The following is an 18,234-nucleotide window of genomic DNA, read 5'->3' on the forward strand; positions in this document are numbered from 1 at the left end:
AAAAGTGGAACCAGTGACAGATTTTATTTTCTTGGGTTCCAAAATCAATGCAGACAGTGACTGCAGCCATGAAATTAAAAGATGCTTCCTCCTTGGAAGGAAAACTATGACAAAACTATGTAGCATATAAAGAAGCAGAGCCATCATTTTGCCAACAAAGTCCCTATAGTAAAAGCTATGGTTTTTCCAGTAGTCACCTACGGATGTGAGAGTTGGACCATAAAGAAGGCTGAGTGCTGAGGCATTGGTGTTTTTAATTTGTGGTTCTGGAGAAGAGTCTTGAGAGTCCCTTGGACAGCAAAGATATCAAAACAGCCAACCCTAAAGCAAATCAACCCTAAAAATTCATTGGAAGAACTGACGCTGAAGCTGAAGTTCCAATACTTTGGCCAACTGATGAGAAGAGCCGACTCACTGGAAAAGACCCTGATGGAAAAGAATGAAGGCAAAAAGAGAAGAGGGTGGCAGAGGATGAGATAGATAGAATCACTGACTTAATGGACCTGAATTTGTGCAAACTCTGGGAGATAGTGGAGGACAGAGGAGCGTGGCATGTTGTAGTCCATGGGTCAAAAAGACTCAGACAGGACTTAGCAACTGAATAAGAACAACAATAAATGTAAATGATAAAAGAAAACTCATCTCAACACTTTGAGAAGGTATATCATTGACACTTCTGTGCTGGGTTGAGATACTAGAGCACTTTTGGGTATCTTTTCTTAGTTTGTGCTCTTTCTTATATATTAACTGTGCAGTGTATACATTTCCCTTCCCTTCCCTAGTGATTCAAATGTCCTACATAGCTTCTTGTGTGTTGTTGTTTACACACTGTTGTTGTTTTTCAGTTGCCCAGCCATGTCTGACTCTTTGCAAACCCATGGACTGCAGCATTCCAGGCCTCTCTGTCCCTCACTGTCTCCTGAAGTTGGCCCAAGTTCAGGTCCATTGCATCAGTGATGCCATTCAAACATCTCATCCTCCAAAGCCCTCTTCTCCTTCTGCCCTCAATCTTTCCCAGCCTCAGGGACTTTTTCAATGAGTTAGCTGTTCACAGATGAGCAAAATACTAAAGTTTCAACTTCAGCATCAGTCCTTCCAATGAGTATACAGGGTTAATTTCCCTTAAGATTCACTGGTTTGATTTCCTTGCTGTCCAAGGGACTCTCAGGAGTCTTCTCCAGCACCATGGTTCAAAGGCATCAATTCTTCATTGCTATACCTTCTTTACAGTCCAGCCCTCACAACCGTACATGACGACTGGGAAGACCATGGACTTGACAATAGGGACCTTTGTCAGCAGAGTAATGGCTCTGCTTTTCAACACACTATGTTTGTCATAACTTTCCTGCCAAGAAGCAAATGTCTTCTGATTTCATGGCTGCAGTCACCATCTGTAGTGATTTTAGAGCCCAAGAAGAGGAAATCTGTCACTACTTCCCCTTCTATTTGCCATGAAGTAGTGGGGCCAGATGCCATGCTCTTAGTTTTTTTTTTTTTTTTTTAATATTTAATTTTAAGCCAGCTCTTTCACTGTCCTCCTTCACCCTCATCAAGAGGCTCTTTAGTTCCTCTTTGCTTTCTGCCGTTAGAGTGGTATCATCTGCATATCTGAGGTTGTTGATGTTTCTCCTACCTATCTTGATTCCAGCTTTACATGCTACAGATCTCCAAACTAAAGTATATCAGAGTCAAATAACAACAAAAGAAAATGACACAGATAATACCCATGATAAAGACAAGAAACAGTTTCAAATTGTTAATACTAAGACTACATTGTCTATTTAGTACTGAAAACAATCTTGTGTTTCACTTTGTTCAAATCTGACCTAGTATCTTTGAAATGATACATAATATATCCGAAACACAAAGTTCATAATGAAGAATTATTAAGTTTTCTGATGGACACGAGTTTGAGCAAGCTCCAGGAGTTGATGATGGACAGGGAAGACTGACATGCTGCAGTCTATGGGGTCACAAAGTGTCGGACACGACTGAGAGACTGAACTGAACTGAACTGGTGGATTGCAGGGCTAGCACTGTGTTAGAGGTCAAGTCTTCATTTCTCAGAATTAACATTCCATGTGGACAAAGCTGCATGACCACATGGTGAGTTTAGTTCCAAATATGCCCTGTCACTGTGCATGTGTGCTGAGTCCTGTCCAACTCCTTGCAACGCCATGAACTGTAAGCCATCAGACTCCACTGTCCATGAAATTTTCTGGGCAAGACTACTGGACTGGGTTGCCACTTCCTCCTCCATGGGATCTTTCTGATCCAGCGATTGTCTTCTGTCCCATCTCCTGCACTGGAAGCAGATTCTTTACCACTGCACCGCCTGAGAAGCCCCAAAGCACGATCACTCAGTTCAGTCACTCAGTCACGTGACGGCTGAGCACTGTCATTAACTCAGGACAAATACCTATTAAAAGAAAATTTTATATCACTTTTTTCTGTCTATATTAAAAGTGTTTAATATAAAATTTTAAATGGCCCATTTAATAATCTGGAAATTCAATGCTTGTCTCTAAAGAATACATAAAATCTAACATTATAACTATGAGAGTCACATAATGAAACTTTATAACCAAAATAATAAAGCAGTAAAAAACTACATATATTTTCTTGGAAAACCAAATATTTAAATAATTCCTTGGTTCGCTTCCTCTGTGGTCATATCACCTAAATTACACTCACATATTTAAACAACACTGCTTCATTTTTCTAAGTCAACATACAAAATTATAAAAGTGTAAAATTACAAGGTAGTAACTTCTGTATTTCTCTGTATTGCTACCCTTAAATATTTACAATAGCTTTTCTTTTTCTTACACAATCTAAACAGAGTTGTAAATCGTAAAGAAAATCTATGAATATACCATCTGTAGGGTGAGAACTTTGCTTGCCCTTAACAAATTGTTTTTGAAATTCTCCTATTTGTAGAGACTTGAGATTTCAAAAGCTATAATGAAGGATGTATTGTAGCAGTATGACCATGTGTTGAAAAAGAATTTCCAGACACAGAGTATTGCAGAAAAGGTTGAGTTAATAGCAAAGATAATGTGGGCACTGTGAGCACAGCAGGTTGACATCCTGACAGGCCAGGGAGAGCTGATGCTTTTTGTGGGTTAGTAGCCACCTTTTATAGGCTTAAGACAAAGAAAATTCTTGCTGGAAGGGTGGCTTTAGGTGATTGGTTAGGATGCTATAGGGTGAGTACCAAGGTGGGCATTTTTGCCTAATTTGGAGTCAAGAAGCTAACCAGTAAGGATCATGGGGCTTTTGACAATGGTTACAATGTGACTCAGTGAGTTCTGGAAATGACATTGGTTCTGGGCTCCACTTCTGTGATCTTGGTATAAGACCTTGCACCTGTAACCTTTGGATAGGACTCCACAGGGTGAACTGTAAAAAAAAAAAAAAAGAAAGAAAGAAAGAAAGAAAGAAACTTAAAAAAATGGAAAAAATCACACCATCCCTGAAACATAGTCCACCACTTTATGAGTTTATGATTAATTTCCATATACAAAATTTTATTTCCTTTTTTGTCCCCTCTGCCCTCAATCCTGTGCTAATTGAATACTATTCAAATAGAGTCAGATGGTAAACCTACCTACAATGTAGAGACCAGGGTTTGATCCCTGGTTTGTTAAGATACTCTAGAGAAGGGCATGGCTACCAACTCCAATATTCTTGCCTGGAGAATCCCAAGGCCAGAGGACCCTGGCAAGGTACAGTCCATGGGATCCCAAAGAGTCAGAAATGATTAAGCAAAGAACACCAAGTAAAATTCAACTCACAGCTCTTTCATTGTGTATTTTTCTTACACTCCATGAAATAATATTCAAAATATGATCAGGATTCTGAGTTACATGGTTGTTTTGAGAGGTTGCACACAAATAAATAAAACATGAAATGCAACACAGGAAAGAATGAAACTGGTGGATAAAAATAAGTAGTTATGTGTTTTTCAAATATAATGTCATCTACAGCTTCCTCATTCCCAATATGTTGGAGTTGCAAACAGTCTTCCCATAGGAATCCAAATAGTCAGATGTCAAATTTGAAGGAGTTAGAATAATCCATTATCAAACTCTGCAGTGCCCACTCCCCTAAAGAATACAGAGAAAGGCTAACAGTGTTAGGAAACATTCCCTTAGCTGTCCTCTTCCACTAACTAGTGTTCTAGGCAAAAAACACCTCAACTTATTGTCTAAGGTCAAATTAGAATTTAGCCAATAATAATCCATGGAATTTATGGTCTAGAGTTAGGAACAAGTGTTCATGTGCACTCAGTTGTATCTGATTCTTGGCAACCCCATGAACTGTAGCCCATCCATGTCCTCTGTCCATAGAATTCTCTAGTCAGCAATACTGGAGTGCTTTGCCATTTCCTTCTCTAGGGGATCTTTCCAATCCAGAGATCAAATCTGTGTCTCTTGTGCCTCCTGTATTGGCAGTGATACAGGTGGGTTGTTTACCAAATGAACCACCAGGGAAGTCACTTAGAAACAAGGGAAATCCTCAAAGTAAATAAAATTGTGACTTAGAATGTGCATTAAAAATAATATATTAACCTATAAATTAATGAAAGATAGATGCTTTATAAAGCAGTTTTGTCTTTTTATTTATTTATATTGAAGAAGAAAGGGAAGAGGAACTCAAAAGCCTCTTGATGAAAGTGAAAGTGGAGAGTGAAAAAGTTGGCTTAAAGCTCAACATTCAGAAAATGAAGATCATGGCATCTGGTCCCATCACTTCATGGGAAATAGATAGGGAAACAGTGGAAACAGTGTCAGACTTTATTTATCTGGGCTCCAAAATCACTGCAGATGGTGACTGCAGCCATGAAATTAAAAGACGCTTACTCCTTGGAAGGAAAGTTATGACCAACCTAGATAGCATATTCAAAAGCAGAGACATTACTTTGCCAACAAAGGTTCATCTAGTGAAGGCTATGGTTTTTCCTGTGGTCATGTATGGATGTGCGAGTTGGACTGTGAAGAAGGCTGAGCGCTGAAAAATTGATGCTTTTGAAAAATTGACACTTCTCCAACACTGTGATGTTGGAGAAGACTCTTGAGAGTCCCTTGAACTGCAAGGAGATCCAACCAGTCCATTCTGAAGGAGATCAGCCCTGGGATTTCTTTGGAAGGAATGATGCTAAAGCTGAAACTCCAGTACTTTGGCCACCTCATGCGAAGAGTTGACTCATTGGAAAAGATTCTGATGCTGGGAGGGATTGGGGGCAGGAGGAGAAGGGGACAACAAAGGATGAGATGGCTGGATGGCATCACTGACTCAATGGACATGAGTCTGAGTGAACTCCGGGAGTTGGTGATGGACAGGGAGGCCTGGTGTGCTGCGATTCATGGGGTCACAAAGAGTCGGACATGACTGAGCGACTGATCTGATTCTGATCTGATCTGATAGGTGATTTACAGTGTTATTAATTCTTGTTGTACAGCAAAGTGATTCAATTACACACACACACAAATATATATATATATATATATATTTATAAATATATATATATAATCTTTTCTTTATTTTATATTATTTTATTTTTTTAACTTTATAATATTGTATTGGTTTTGCCATATATCAAAATTTTAAATTCTTCTCCATTTTGGTTTATCATAGGAGAAGGTTTATTTTAATTTTAAGATAATTGCTTTACAATATTGTGCTAGTTTCTTTAGTACAACAGTGTGAATCAACTCTAAGTGTACATATACCCCTTTCCTCTTGAGCCTCTTACCTCTGCATCCATCCCTGTAGGTCATCACAGAGCATCAAGCTGAGTTCGTGTGTGATACAGCCCTTTCCCACTAGCTATCTATGACCCCATGGACTGCAGCCTCCCAGGCTCCTCCATCCATGGGATTTTCCAGGCAATAGTACTGGAGTGGGTTGCCATTTGCTTCTCCAGGGGATCTTCCCGGCCCAAGGATCGAACCCAGGTCTCCCGCATTGCAAGCAGACGCTTTAACCTCTGAGCCACCAGGGAAGCCCGATAATAGAGGCTATGAATTATAAGGACTTAACCATGTTAAGCGGAGAAGGCAATGGCACCCTACTACAGTACTCTTGCCTGGAAAATCCCATGGACGGAGGAGCCTTTGAAGGCTGCAGTCCATGGGGTCACTGAGGGTTGGACATGACTGAATGACTTCACTTTCCCTTTTCATTTTCATGCGTTGGAGAAAGAAATGGCAACCCACTCCAGTGTTCTTGCCTGGAGAATCCCAGGGACAGGGGAGCATGGTGGGCTGCCGTCTATGGGGTCGCACAGAGTTGGACACGACTGCAGCGACTTAGCAGCAGCAGCAGCAACCATGTTAAGAGAACCTAAAAAAGGCCATTCAATCTAAAACATGTAGCATGAACTAAGTGGATCAAGAGTGGTGAGTTCAAATTCTGGTTATTATTAGTTTGAATATTGAGTAAAGAAATAGAGAATTGCACAAGTTTGAGGTTTTTCTTGGGGATAATTATGAAACTGGAGAAAGAAAAGAGAAACAGCATTGGATCAAGTCCAGAAAGTATCTGTAATTATAGGTCAAATACAGAGCACAGAAGACTGAAGAAGAGTGTCTTGTGAGGCAGAAGGAAGTGCTTTATGTGGTTTTAAGGAAGCCATGAAGTATGTGGTTAAGAACACACAGTCACCTATGGAAAATACTAATAATGCGGGACTGAGAAAAATGAAGAGGGAAATATGTCCATCTAGGGACTTCCTGGAAATCCAGCAGTTAAGACGCCATGCTGTCAATGCAGTGGGTCTGAATGCAATCCCAAGTCAGGTAACTAGGTCTGGCATGCTGCACAAGATGCAGTGCAGTCAAATAAATAAAGAAAAGTAGATATTTTTTAAAAGAAAACAAGTATATGCCCACCAGAAACCTTGATAAAGGCAATTTTGATTGACTGATTAGAGCATAACGTCAATTAGAATTAGATGAACAGAGAAAGGGGTTGTGATAAAATGCAGGGTAAATTATTATGAAATTGTTTTTGAAGTTAATCCATGAAATAAAATAGAAAAGAGTGTCATAGAAATAACTCTAAAAGCTGAGTGGAGTACAGATTGCTACTTCTATACTTACTGGTTTTGTTTGCTATTCTATATGGTGTTTCAAGGGCTTTAAAATTTTTAATCATCAAATTTCTATAGCAACTCCAGTAGAGAGGTTAGTATTCTGGATCCGGTCTTTACTCTTCTTCATGCTTTAGAGTATATAAAAATGATTCCTGAACTGTGTGATGTATCTTGTGATCCCAGAGATATAAGAATTAAGGAGTGTTCAAAAGAATTTCAGAAACTCATTGCAGGCATTGGTGCAACCATGGAACCATGCCAGCAACAGTTCATTTTCAGAACTCTTGATTTTTAAGAAAAACACACCATTATTTAAACTACTCTGAGTCTAGACTTTTTTTTTTTCTGGTAACTAAAAATTTTTTTGAAACTGTTAAGATAGGTTACATGTTGACATTTTTTTTTTTTTTAAGTGATGGGATATATACCCAACAAGCATAGAGAGAGAGAATGATTTAGAACAGATAGAGTTCCAGGAGGATCAAATATCTGGATAATAAAGTGAAGTAAACTAAAGCAAAGTGAAGTCGCTCAGTCATGTCCGACTCTTTGCGACCCCGTGGACTGTAGCCTACTAGGCTCCTCAATCCACAGAGTTCTCCAGGCAAGAATGCTGGAGTGGGTTGCCATTTCCTTTTCCAGGGGGTCTTCCCAACCCAGGGATAGAACCTGGGTCTCCTGCATTACAGGCAGACGCTTTACTGTCTGGGCCACCAGAGAAGCCCAATCTGGATAATACAGGGTCACTAAACAAAGGGTGAAGTAGATGATCATTGATTCGTTCTTTACAAAAAGAGGTGGGAGAAAGGAAAAGGAGCAAAAACAGAGTGACAAGATTTGTTGATGAGAGGAATACACACACACACACATACATATGCTATATTTTCTTTGTGAAATATGATATAGCAATAGCAATTAATGGATGATGCATGATGCATATAGACAGATTATGGTCATTTTGAAAGAAGACATTTACTCAACAGTCTCAAGAGTTGTGGAATGAGAAAGAAAGCCTAATAGCGCAACAGAGCTGGTAGCAATATTGTTTCACTCTCTGCTTCTGCCAAATCATATATTTCCCCTTCCCCCACCTAAGTTTTGTTTAGTTTCTTTAAAGTGCTCTTTTATCCCCTCCCCTTAAATATTTGTCTTCACTTTTCTGTATTCTCTTAACAATCCATGTACTATTTCTGTAATGGGCATCTTTATCCATAGCTTGTGATTACTGAATTATCTTCTTTAGACTTGTTTCTGAGCTCCAAAGACACCTAGACACCTAGTTACAGGTTCTTCAATAGGTTACAGAATGACCAATGCAATCTATCGAGAGTTTGACTCTTCTTCTTTCCTTTTCTTCCCTCCTTCCTTCTTTCTTCCTCCCTTCCTTCCGTTTTCCTCTCTCTCCCTTCCTTCTCTCCTAATTCCTGTCACTACCCACTCCATTCTTCCAAACACATTTAAGGGCAATGTTCATGCCTACTCCTTTGCAAGAGCCTCCTAAGGAACTTTCTGCCTCCAAGGCCATCACACCTCCCATTTACCCCTACATTGTCCCAAGGATTTTTTCTTCCAGATATACAACTATTATCACATAATTCACTTGTTTCAAATCATCAAAGACTCTATATAAGACATAAGAGTTTAAGGTATATAAAGTGGAATAACTTTTTAAATTTTTTTTTTAATTTTATTTTATTTTTAAACTTTACATAATTGTATTAGTTTTGCCAAATATCAAAATGAATCCACCACAGGTATACATGTTTATAATATTGATATTCTTTTCTTCCTGAAGGCTGTATAAGAATACAAATTATTATTCTAATTTTGCTTCAGAAGCATAGATATATTACATTTACAATGATTGAGAGAGGGCTTGGTATAGCATAGCTGAACCCGGAGAGATAATTTTATTTTCTAAATCTATTTCTATTTTCTATTTCATTTTAATTGTTAAAAGGCAGATAAAGTTGTTAGAGGTACTTAGAATTCATGAGAATGCCATTAAAATATTTTTAAATATTGAAAAATATATTAAATTTTAACATAATGTGAAATTCAAGTAAGCTATAGAATTATTTATCTGCAAGAGTGAGTGTAGAGGTTTAAATCTATTCTAATGAGATGAACACATTACACATGGAAGTAACTTGAAGGGAAAATAAATGTTTGAAATCAATCTCGATGTAGTGGTAGAAGATTTAGCAATGGAGATGCCTTGTATCATCAAAATAACAAAAATTCTTCAGAATGCTCATTTGTATGTAGCATGAGTCAACTGAAGAAATGCAACCTCTAGGACCTTATTGAAACCTTCGTGCACCTGAGATCCTAGCCATCACATGATCCTAAATAGTTAAACTCATAATGCCAACTCTTTGATATGGAAAAGCTGCTTTCCTAGAGGATACATGATTTTTTATATTTGTTTAAAAAGGGAGATAAATATAAAGGTAAAGATCAAACATATCACACTAGTCATTTTTAAACTTAGGAATAATCTATTATTTGAAGAACTTGTTATGCTCGAAAGATTTTGACTTGTTAGAGAAGCTGATAGATGAGATCTATGATCTAAAAATATAAAGTTGACTTCAGGTTTATGATTTTAATTTGAAAGATATAAAATATATTGTTAATACAATATCAGATCAGATCAGATCAGTCGCTCAGTCGTGTCTGACTCTTTGCGACCCCATGAATTGCAGCACGCCAGGCCTCCCTGTCCATCACCAACTCCCAAAGTTCACTCAGACTCATGTCCATCGAGTCAGAGATGCCATCCAGCCATCTCATCCTCTGTCATCCCCTTCTCCTCCTGCCCCCAATCCCTCCCAGCATCACAGTCTTTTCCAATGAGTCAACTCTTCGCATGAGGTGGCCAAAGTACTGGAGTTTCAGTTTGAATATTTTAGCAAACTACTTTTTACTATGCATGCCCAGTTGCTCAGTCCAGTCCAACTCTTTGTGACCCCATGGACTAATATAGTCCACCAGGATCCTCTGTCCGTGGAATTTCCCAGGCAGGAATACTGGGGTGGGTTGCTGTTTCCTCCTCCAGGTGGTCTTCTCGACCCAGGGATGGAATCTATGTCTCTTATGTCTCCTTCATTGGCAGGCAGATTCATAACCACTGAGCCACCTGGGAAGCTCCCTTTTTACTATATTTACAGTTTAATTTACTAGATTTGCATATGTTGTTTAAATAATTTTGTTCAATCAGACAGCAATCGTTTAAAAAAAAATCAAGCTTAACAAATCAGTACATGCAGAGTAAATGCTTAAAAGCAAACAATGATTTAATTTTAATTAGGGAATTAATATATTTATAAGAAATGAACACATGTAAGCATTAAAGTAATTGACTTTATATGAATCTTACTTTACTTTTAACTTAAAATTAAAGATTAAAGGAAAATCAGGTTCTTACATCTGTAATCTTCAGAAACTATGATTCTTTTAAAAATAAGAAATTCTGAAGCCTAAAATTGTTTTACTCCTTGATGTTAGCTATCTCACATTGATATCTAAATGGATAAAACATTTTATCAGAGTTAATGAAACTGTCACCTACATCTGACAAAGCTATAGTTTATTTTATGAATATTTTTAAAGTTAGCATATTTCAATACAGTCACAATATTTTTTGTCTGCTAATTCATGGGGAAAAGTCTATTCTTTTCTCAATTCTAACACTTAAGTCCCAAAACTATATCTATATTTTGAGCATGGTGTCAAAATAGAAAATAATCTGATGTGTGCATTCCCACAATGTGATTAAAACAATAATTGAGACTTGGTTTTCTTGCCCCAGGGATTCTTTCCCTGTTTTCTTCCTCTATGAACTTCAATGAGTTGCTTTTCTTTGTGTACAATGCTTTAAATAGGGCTATATTAAAATCTTACTCCTCTGGGTGTCATTAGATATTAAAAGAATAGTGTTACCTCTTATTCCCAACATTTGAAGCCAATTTTAGTTAACTTTTATTGTTCTGGTTTCCAGTCTTTGGAGGGTAAAGGGGGTGTCTCTTTTTTAATTAATCGTATTGGAGTTTAGTTGTTTTACAATGCTGTTAGTTTCTGCAGTATAGCAAAATAAATCCACTGTATGTGTGATCACTGACCTAGAGCCAGACATCCTGGAATGTGAAGTCAAGTGGGCCTTAGAAAGAATCACTATGAACAAAACTAGTGGAGGTGATAGAATTCCAGTTGAGCTATTCCAAATCCTGAAAGATGATGCTGTGAAAGTGCTGCACTCAATATGCTAGCAAATTTGGAAAACTCAGCAGTGGCCACAGGACTGGAAAAGGTCCATTTTCATTCCAATCCCAAAGAAAGGCAATTCCAAAGAATACTCAAACTACCGCACAATTGCACTCATCTCACACGCTAGTAAAGTAATGCTCTAAATTCTCCAAGCCAGGCTTCAGCAATATGTGAACCATGAAATTCCTGATGTTCAAGCTGGTTTTAGAAAAGGCAGAGGAACCAGAGATCAAATTGCCAACATCTGCTAGATCATGGAAAAAGCAAGAGAGTTCCAGAAAAACATCTATTTCTGCTTTATTGACGATGCCAAAGCCTTTGACTGTGTCGATCACAATAAACTGTGGAAAATTCTGAAAGAGATCGGAATACCAGACCACCTGATCTGCCTCTTGAGAAATTTGTATGCAGGTCAGGAAGCAACAGTTAGAACTGGACATGGAACAACAGACTGGTTCCAAATAGGAAAAGGAGTACATCAAGGCTGTATATTGTCACCCTGCTTATTTAACTTATATGCAGAGTACATGAGAAACGCTGGACTGGAAGAAACACAAGCTGGAATCAAGATTTCCAGGAGAAATATCAATAACCTCAGCTATGCAGATGACACCACCCTTATGGCAGAAAGTGAAGAGGAACTAAAAAGCCTCTTGATGAAAGTGAAAGTGGAGAGTAAAAAGTTGGCTTACAGATCAACATTCAGAAAACGAAGATCATGGCATCTGGTCCCACCACTTCATGGGAAATAGATGGGGAAACAGTGGAAACAGTGTCAGACTTTATTTTTCGGGGCTCCAAAATCACTACAGATGGTGACTGCAACCATGAAATTAAAAGACGCTTACTCCTTGGAAGGAAAGTTATGACCAACCTAGACAGCATATTCAAAAGCAGAGACGTTACTTTGCCAACAAAGGTTCGTCTAGTGAAGGCTATGGTTTTTCCTGTGGTCATGTATGGATGTGAGAGTTGGACTGTGAAGAAGGCTGAGCACCGAAGAGTTGGTGCTTTTAAACTGTGGTGTTGGAGTAGACTCTTGAGAGTCCCTTGGACTGCAAGGAGATCCAACCAGTCCATTGTGAAGGAGATCAGCCCTGGGATTTCTTTGGAAGGAATGAAGCTAAAGCTGAAACTCCAGTACTTTGGCCACCTCATTCAAGAGTGGACTCATTGGAAAAGACTCGGATGCTGGGAGGGATTGGGGGCAAGAGGAGAAGGGGACAACAGAGGATGACATGGCTGGATGGCATCACTGACTCGATGGACGTGAGTCTGAGTGAACTCTGGGAGTTGGTGATGGACAGGGGGTCCTGGCGTGCTGCAATTCATGGGGTCGCAAAGAGTCGGACACGACTGAGCGACTGATCTGATCTGATATGTATACTTATATCCCCTCTTTTTTGGACTTCTTTCCCATATAGGTCACCACAGAGCACTAAGTAGAATTCCCTGAGCTATACAATAGGTTCTCATTTGTTTTCTATTTTATACACGGTATCAGTAGTGTTCGGAGAAGGCGATGGCACCCTACTCCAGTACTCTTGCCTGGAAAATCCCATGTAGGGAGGAGCCTGGTAGGCTGCAGTCCATGGGGTCGCGCAGACTCAGACACACTGAGCGACTTCACTTTCACTTTTCACTTTCATGCATTGGAGAAAGAAATGCCACCCCACTCCAGTGTTCTTGCCTGGAGAATCCCAGGGATGCGGGAGCCTGGTGGGCTGCCATCTATGCTGTCACACAGAGTCGGACAGGACTGAAGCGACTTAGCAGCAGCAGCAGCGGCATCAATAGTGTTTATGCTAAGTCACTTCAGTCGTGTCCGACTCTGTGCGACCCCATGATGGCAGCCCACCAGGCTCCCCCGTCCCTGGGATTCTCCAGGCAAGAACATTGGAGTGGGTTGCCATTTCCTTCTCCAATGCATGAAAGTGAAAAGTGAAAGTGAAGTCACTCAGTAATAGCGTTTATACATCAATTCTAATTGCCCATTTCTTACCTCTCCCTTTACCCCTTAGTATCCATACATTTTTTCACTTCATCCATTACTCTATTTCTGCTTTGTAAATAATAGCATCTGCATCATTTTTCTAGATTTTACATATATGTGCTAATATACTATATATTTTTTCTTTTCTGACTTACTTCACCCTATATGACAGTCACTAGGTCTTTCTGTGTCTCTGCAAATGACCCAATTTCATTCCTTGCTATGACTGAGTAATGTTCCATTGTATACATGTACCACAGCTTCTTTATACATTTTTCTGCTGATGGGCTTTTAGGTTGCTCTCTAAACATCCTGGCTATTTTAAACAGTGCTGTAATGAATACCGGAGTGTATGTGTCTTCTGAATGATCCTTTTCTCTGGGAATATGCCCAGCAGTGGGATAGCTGGGCCATATAGTATTTCTATTTTTAGCTTTTTAAGGAACCTCCATATTGTTTTCCACAGTGGCTGTACCAATTTACATTCCCACCAATGGTGTAGGACAGTTCCCTTTTCTCCAAATATGTGTCTCTTAAACTGTCTGTTTATATCATACTATTTAAACTTGTATAAATTTGCCCCCAAAGAGAGGCCTTTATTCAGTATATGGAAAACTTGATCACTTATAACGTGAAAACTACTGTTTAATTAGAAAAATAATTTGAAATATGTATGAAAATTCTTGAACTGTTAAGCAGGCTTGCAAAAAGACTATATAAACACTCATTTGTCTCAGTGTTTTCCTCTGTATTGCCTACTCTTGCAAAACTTTTTGTTCTCTCCTAATGGCTTCTTACTTTCTACCAGGCTTTCCCTTTTCCTACACTATAAATGTAATTACTTGCAAAAGAGGTGCTTTTTCTATGCAGTAAAATCTCATATCTTTAGAACATTCTTCCCCAGAGCAGGTCTTGAAGCCATGACACAGTGGAAATGCCTGCAGAAAGGAGGAGGGTGGAGAAGATGGTGAAGAAGCCAGTGAAGGGAGTGCTTTCTACAAAAGACAGTCATAGAATACAGGATTGATTTTGTTGACACCTCCAAAGCAATATACAAAATTTTTTTTCAGAATTTTCCTCATGATATACAGGTAAACTGGGGAATTTATCCGTATCCCTAAAGGTTGACTCGGCTTCCAGGGTGGGTCAAAAGTAAAGAACCCATCTGCCAATGAAGAAGATGTGCATTCTATCCCTGGGTTCAGAAGACCCCAACAATGGCAACCCACTCCAGTATTCTTGTCTTGAAAATTCCTTGGAAAAAGAAGCCAGGCAGGCTACAGTCTGGGGGGTCACAGAGAGTTGGACACAACTAAGCACACACTTCCATCACAAAGGTCGACCCTGAATATCTCAGCTATCCTGCATATCAGGGTCACACTATATGTTATTGGAAAAGACTTTAAAAGGCCTTGAAATAAAAAGTTGTAAGACTTATAGTCTAGGCATGAGATGGGATGCTGTCAACACAGGCTAATCTTGCACAAAATTGTCCATTATGGCAACAGCTGAACTCGAGGAGTCCTGACATGATGGGACATATAACATTGATTCATCCATGCCATGACCACCCTACCAAGTAATTATATTATTATGCATCTGTTTGTAACAGAAATTATCTTAATCCTGAGAGGGAAAATAAAGAGCACTCTGTGGAAAGTGTAGTGAAGTTGCAAAGAGAGATAGGCTATTACTCACAGATCATCTGACTTGGTGAAATATGGATTACTGTCCTACAAGTTCTGCCAACATCCTAACTCCAGGACATTTCTTTATGGAATAATCTATTTTTCAATGTATGTGTATACATTTAGTCTCCCAGAAAAAAAAAATGGGGGCAATTTTGATCCATTAAAAATTTATGATGACAATATGGGAAGTCTATGCTTGATAAGCATAGAGACTGAAAGGTGAGAGTGACTTTTGAATTTATATTTGTTGTAATCTGTAAAGTTATCAATGAATGTTTTACCCTGGGTAAAGCAGATCCTTATGGCAGAAAGTGAAGAGGAACTAAAAAGCCTCTTGATGAAAGTGAAAGTGGAGAGCGAAAAAGTTGGCTTAAAGCTCAACATTCAGAAAACGAAGATCATGGCATCCAGTCCCATGGGAAATAGATGGAGAAACAGTGGAAACAGTGTGAGACTTTATTTTTCTGGGCTCCAAAATCACTGCAGATGGTGACTTCAGCCATGAAATTAAAAGACACTTACTCCTTGGAAAGAAAGTTATGACCAATCTAGACAGCATATTCAAAAGCAGAGACATTACTTTGCTAACAAAGGTCCGTCTAGTCAAGGCTATGGTTTTTCCTGTGGTCATGTATGGATGTAAGAGTTGGACTGTGAAGAAGGCTGAGCGCTGAAGAATTGAAGCTTTTGAAGTGTGGTGTTGGAGAAGACTCTTGAGAGTCCTTGGACTGCAAGGAGATCCAACCAGTCCATCCTAAAGGAGATCAGTCCTGGGTGTTCATTGGAAGGACTGATGCTAAAGCTGAAACTCCAGTACTTTGGCCACCTCATGCGAAGAGTTGACTCATTGGAAAAGACTCTGATGCTGGGAGGGATTGGGGGCAAGAGGAGAAGGGGAAGACAGAGGATGAGATGGCTGGATGGCATCACTGACTCGATGGACGTGAGTCTGAGTGAACTCCAGGAGCTGGTGATGGACAGGGAGGCCTGGCGTGCTGCAATTCATGGAGTCTCAAAGAGTCGGACACGACTGAGTGACTGAACTGAACTGAACTGAACTGAAGCAGATCCCATGGCATACATTACCTTCTGCTATATTTTAGGGAGTCCAAACCGAGACAGCACAGACAAGGAAAGAAGGAGCAAGACAAAAAAGGATAAAAAGTAATGCAAGAGGCCATCACTTGGCATTAAGCACTACGGACCACTCAATCTTGCAGAATCTTCTTCTAAGAAGCCATGTAAATGACTGTCAGTGTAGCCTGCTGAGAGGAGGAAGAGAGAAAAATATATTCACCCGTTCTTGTATTTATTTAGATTTTGCCCTATGGGGCATGAATTCACCCACAGTTCATCATCGCGCATGGAGATCTGTCAGTCCTGTGGCTTCTCCTGCCTCAGGGTTCACAACAAGGCTCTAGTTTGGGAGGTAAATTGTGTCGGGGTGAGGATGAGGTGGATACTCTTTGTGTTATGATACCTGAGTTTGTCCAGAATTAACAAAACTTTGCCCAAGTAGGGAGCTATTCCAAACTGATAATAAATTCCAAGCTTTGTTTCCTAGCATGGTGCTACTCTCTCCTCCACTCTCCTGATTCTTCCTCTTCCTCTCCACTCCATCCTAGCTATTTTAAGAATAATTATCTTATTTACAAATCAGAAATAGAGACACAGACTTAGAGAACAAACACATGGATACCAAGGGGGATGGGATGAATTGGGAGATTGAGATTGACATTCATACACTATTGCTACTATGCATAAAATAGACAACCAGTGAAAACCTGGCCTAAAACTCAACATTCAAAAAATGAAGATTATGGCATCTGATCCTATCACTTCATGGCAAATAGATGGGGAAACAATGGAAACAGTGAAAGAGTTTATTTTCTTGGGTTCCAAAATTATTGCAAATAGGGACTGCAGTGATGAATTTAAAGGATGCTTGCTCCTTGGAAGAAAAGTTATGATCAAATTAGACAGCATATTAAAAAGCAGAGACATTACTTTGCCAACAAAGGTCCATATAATCAAAGCTATGGTTTTTCTAGTAGTCATGTATGGATGTGAGAGTTGGACCATAAAGCAGGCTGAGTGCTGAAGAATTGATGCTTTTGAACTGTGATGATGGAGAAGACTCTTGAGAGTCCCTTGAACTGCAAGGAGATCCAACCAGTCCATCCTAAAGGAAATCAGTCCTGAATATTCATTGGAAGGACTGACGCTGAAGCTGAAGCTCCAATAATTTGGCCACGTTAAGTGAAAAGTGGACTCAATAGGAAAGGCCCTGATGATGGGAAAGATGGAAGGCAGGAGGAGAAGGAGACAACAGAGGATGAGATGGTTGGATGGCATCATTGACTCAATGGACATGAGTTTGAGCAAGCTCTGGGAGATGATGAAGGACTGGAAAGCCTGGCGTGCTGCAGTCCATGGAGTCACAAAGAGTTGGACACAGCTGAGCAACAACGAAAACTGTACAGCACAGGACACTCTACTCAGTGATCTGTGGTGATCTAAACAGGAAGGAAATTAAAAAAAAAAAGGTATAAATATATACCTATAGCTGACTCACTTTGCTGTACAGTAGAAACTTCAACTTCACCATGACAAGACAGGGAAGCCTGGCATGCTGCAGTTCATGGGGTCACCAAGAGTTGGACATGACTTGGTGACTAAACAAGAACAACGACAGAAGCCAATACAACACTGTAAAGCAACTATGCATGCATGTCTGCTCAGTAGTGCCTGACTCTTTGTGACCCCATGGACTGTAGCCCACCGGGCTTCTCTGTCCATGGAATTTTCCAAGCAAGAATACTGGAGTGATTTGCCATTTCCTATTCCAGGGGATCTTCCTGACCCAGGGGTCAAGCCTGTGTCTCCTGCATTGGCAGGGAAATCCTTATCAACTGCACCACCTAGGAAAATAAAAAGCAACTATACTCCAATAACAATTTTAAAAAATAAATGATAGAATCTAGGTGTTCTGATTACAAGGGGTTCTGAAAGTCATACATCTATCTGCTAAAATAATACCTTATTTAGATTTCCATTGATCACTTCATTTAAAATTACAACCTCAAATTTATTTATCAATCCCTATGCCCTTTCTTTCCCTTTTTTCTGCACAGGGTTGATTATCTCTTAATATTCTAAGTATTTACCTAATCATTTTTGAA

This window comes from Bos indicus, chromosome 20 (assembly GCF_029378745.1).
Source record: "Bos indicus isolate NIAB-ARS_2022 breed Sahiwal x Tharparkar chromosome 20, NIAB-ARS_B.indTharparkar_mat_pri_1.0, whole genome shotgun sequence".
NCBI classification, from domain to species: Eukaryota; Metazoa; Chordata; class Mammalia; order Artiodactyla; family Bovidae; genus Bos; species Bos indicus.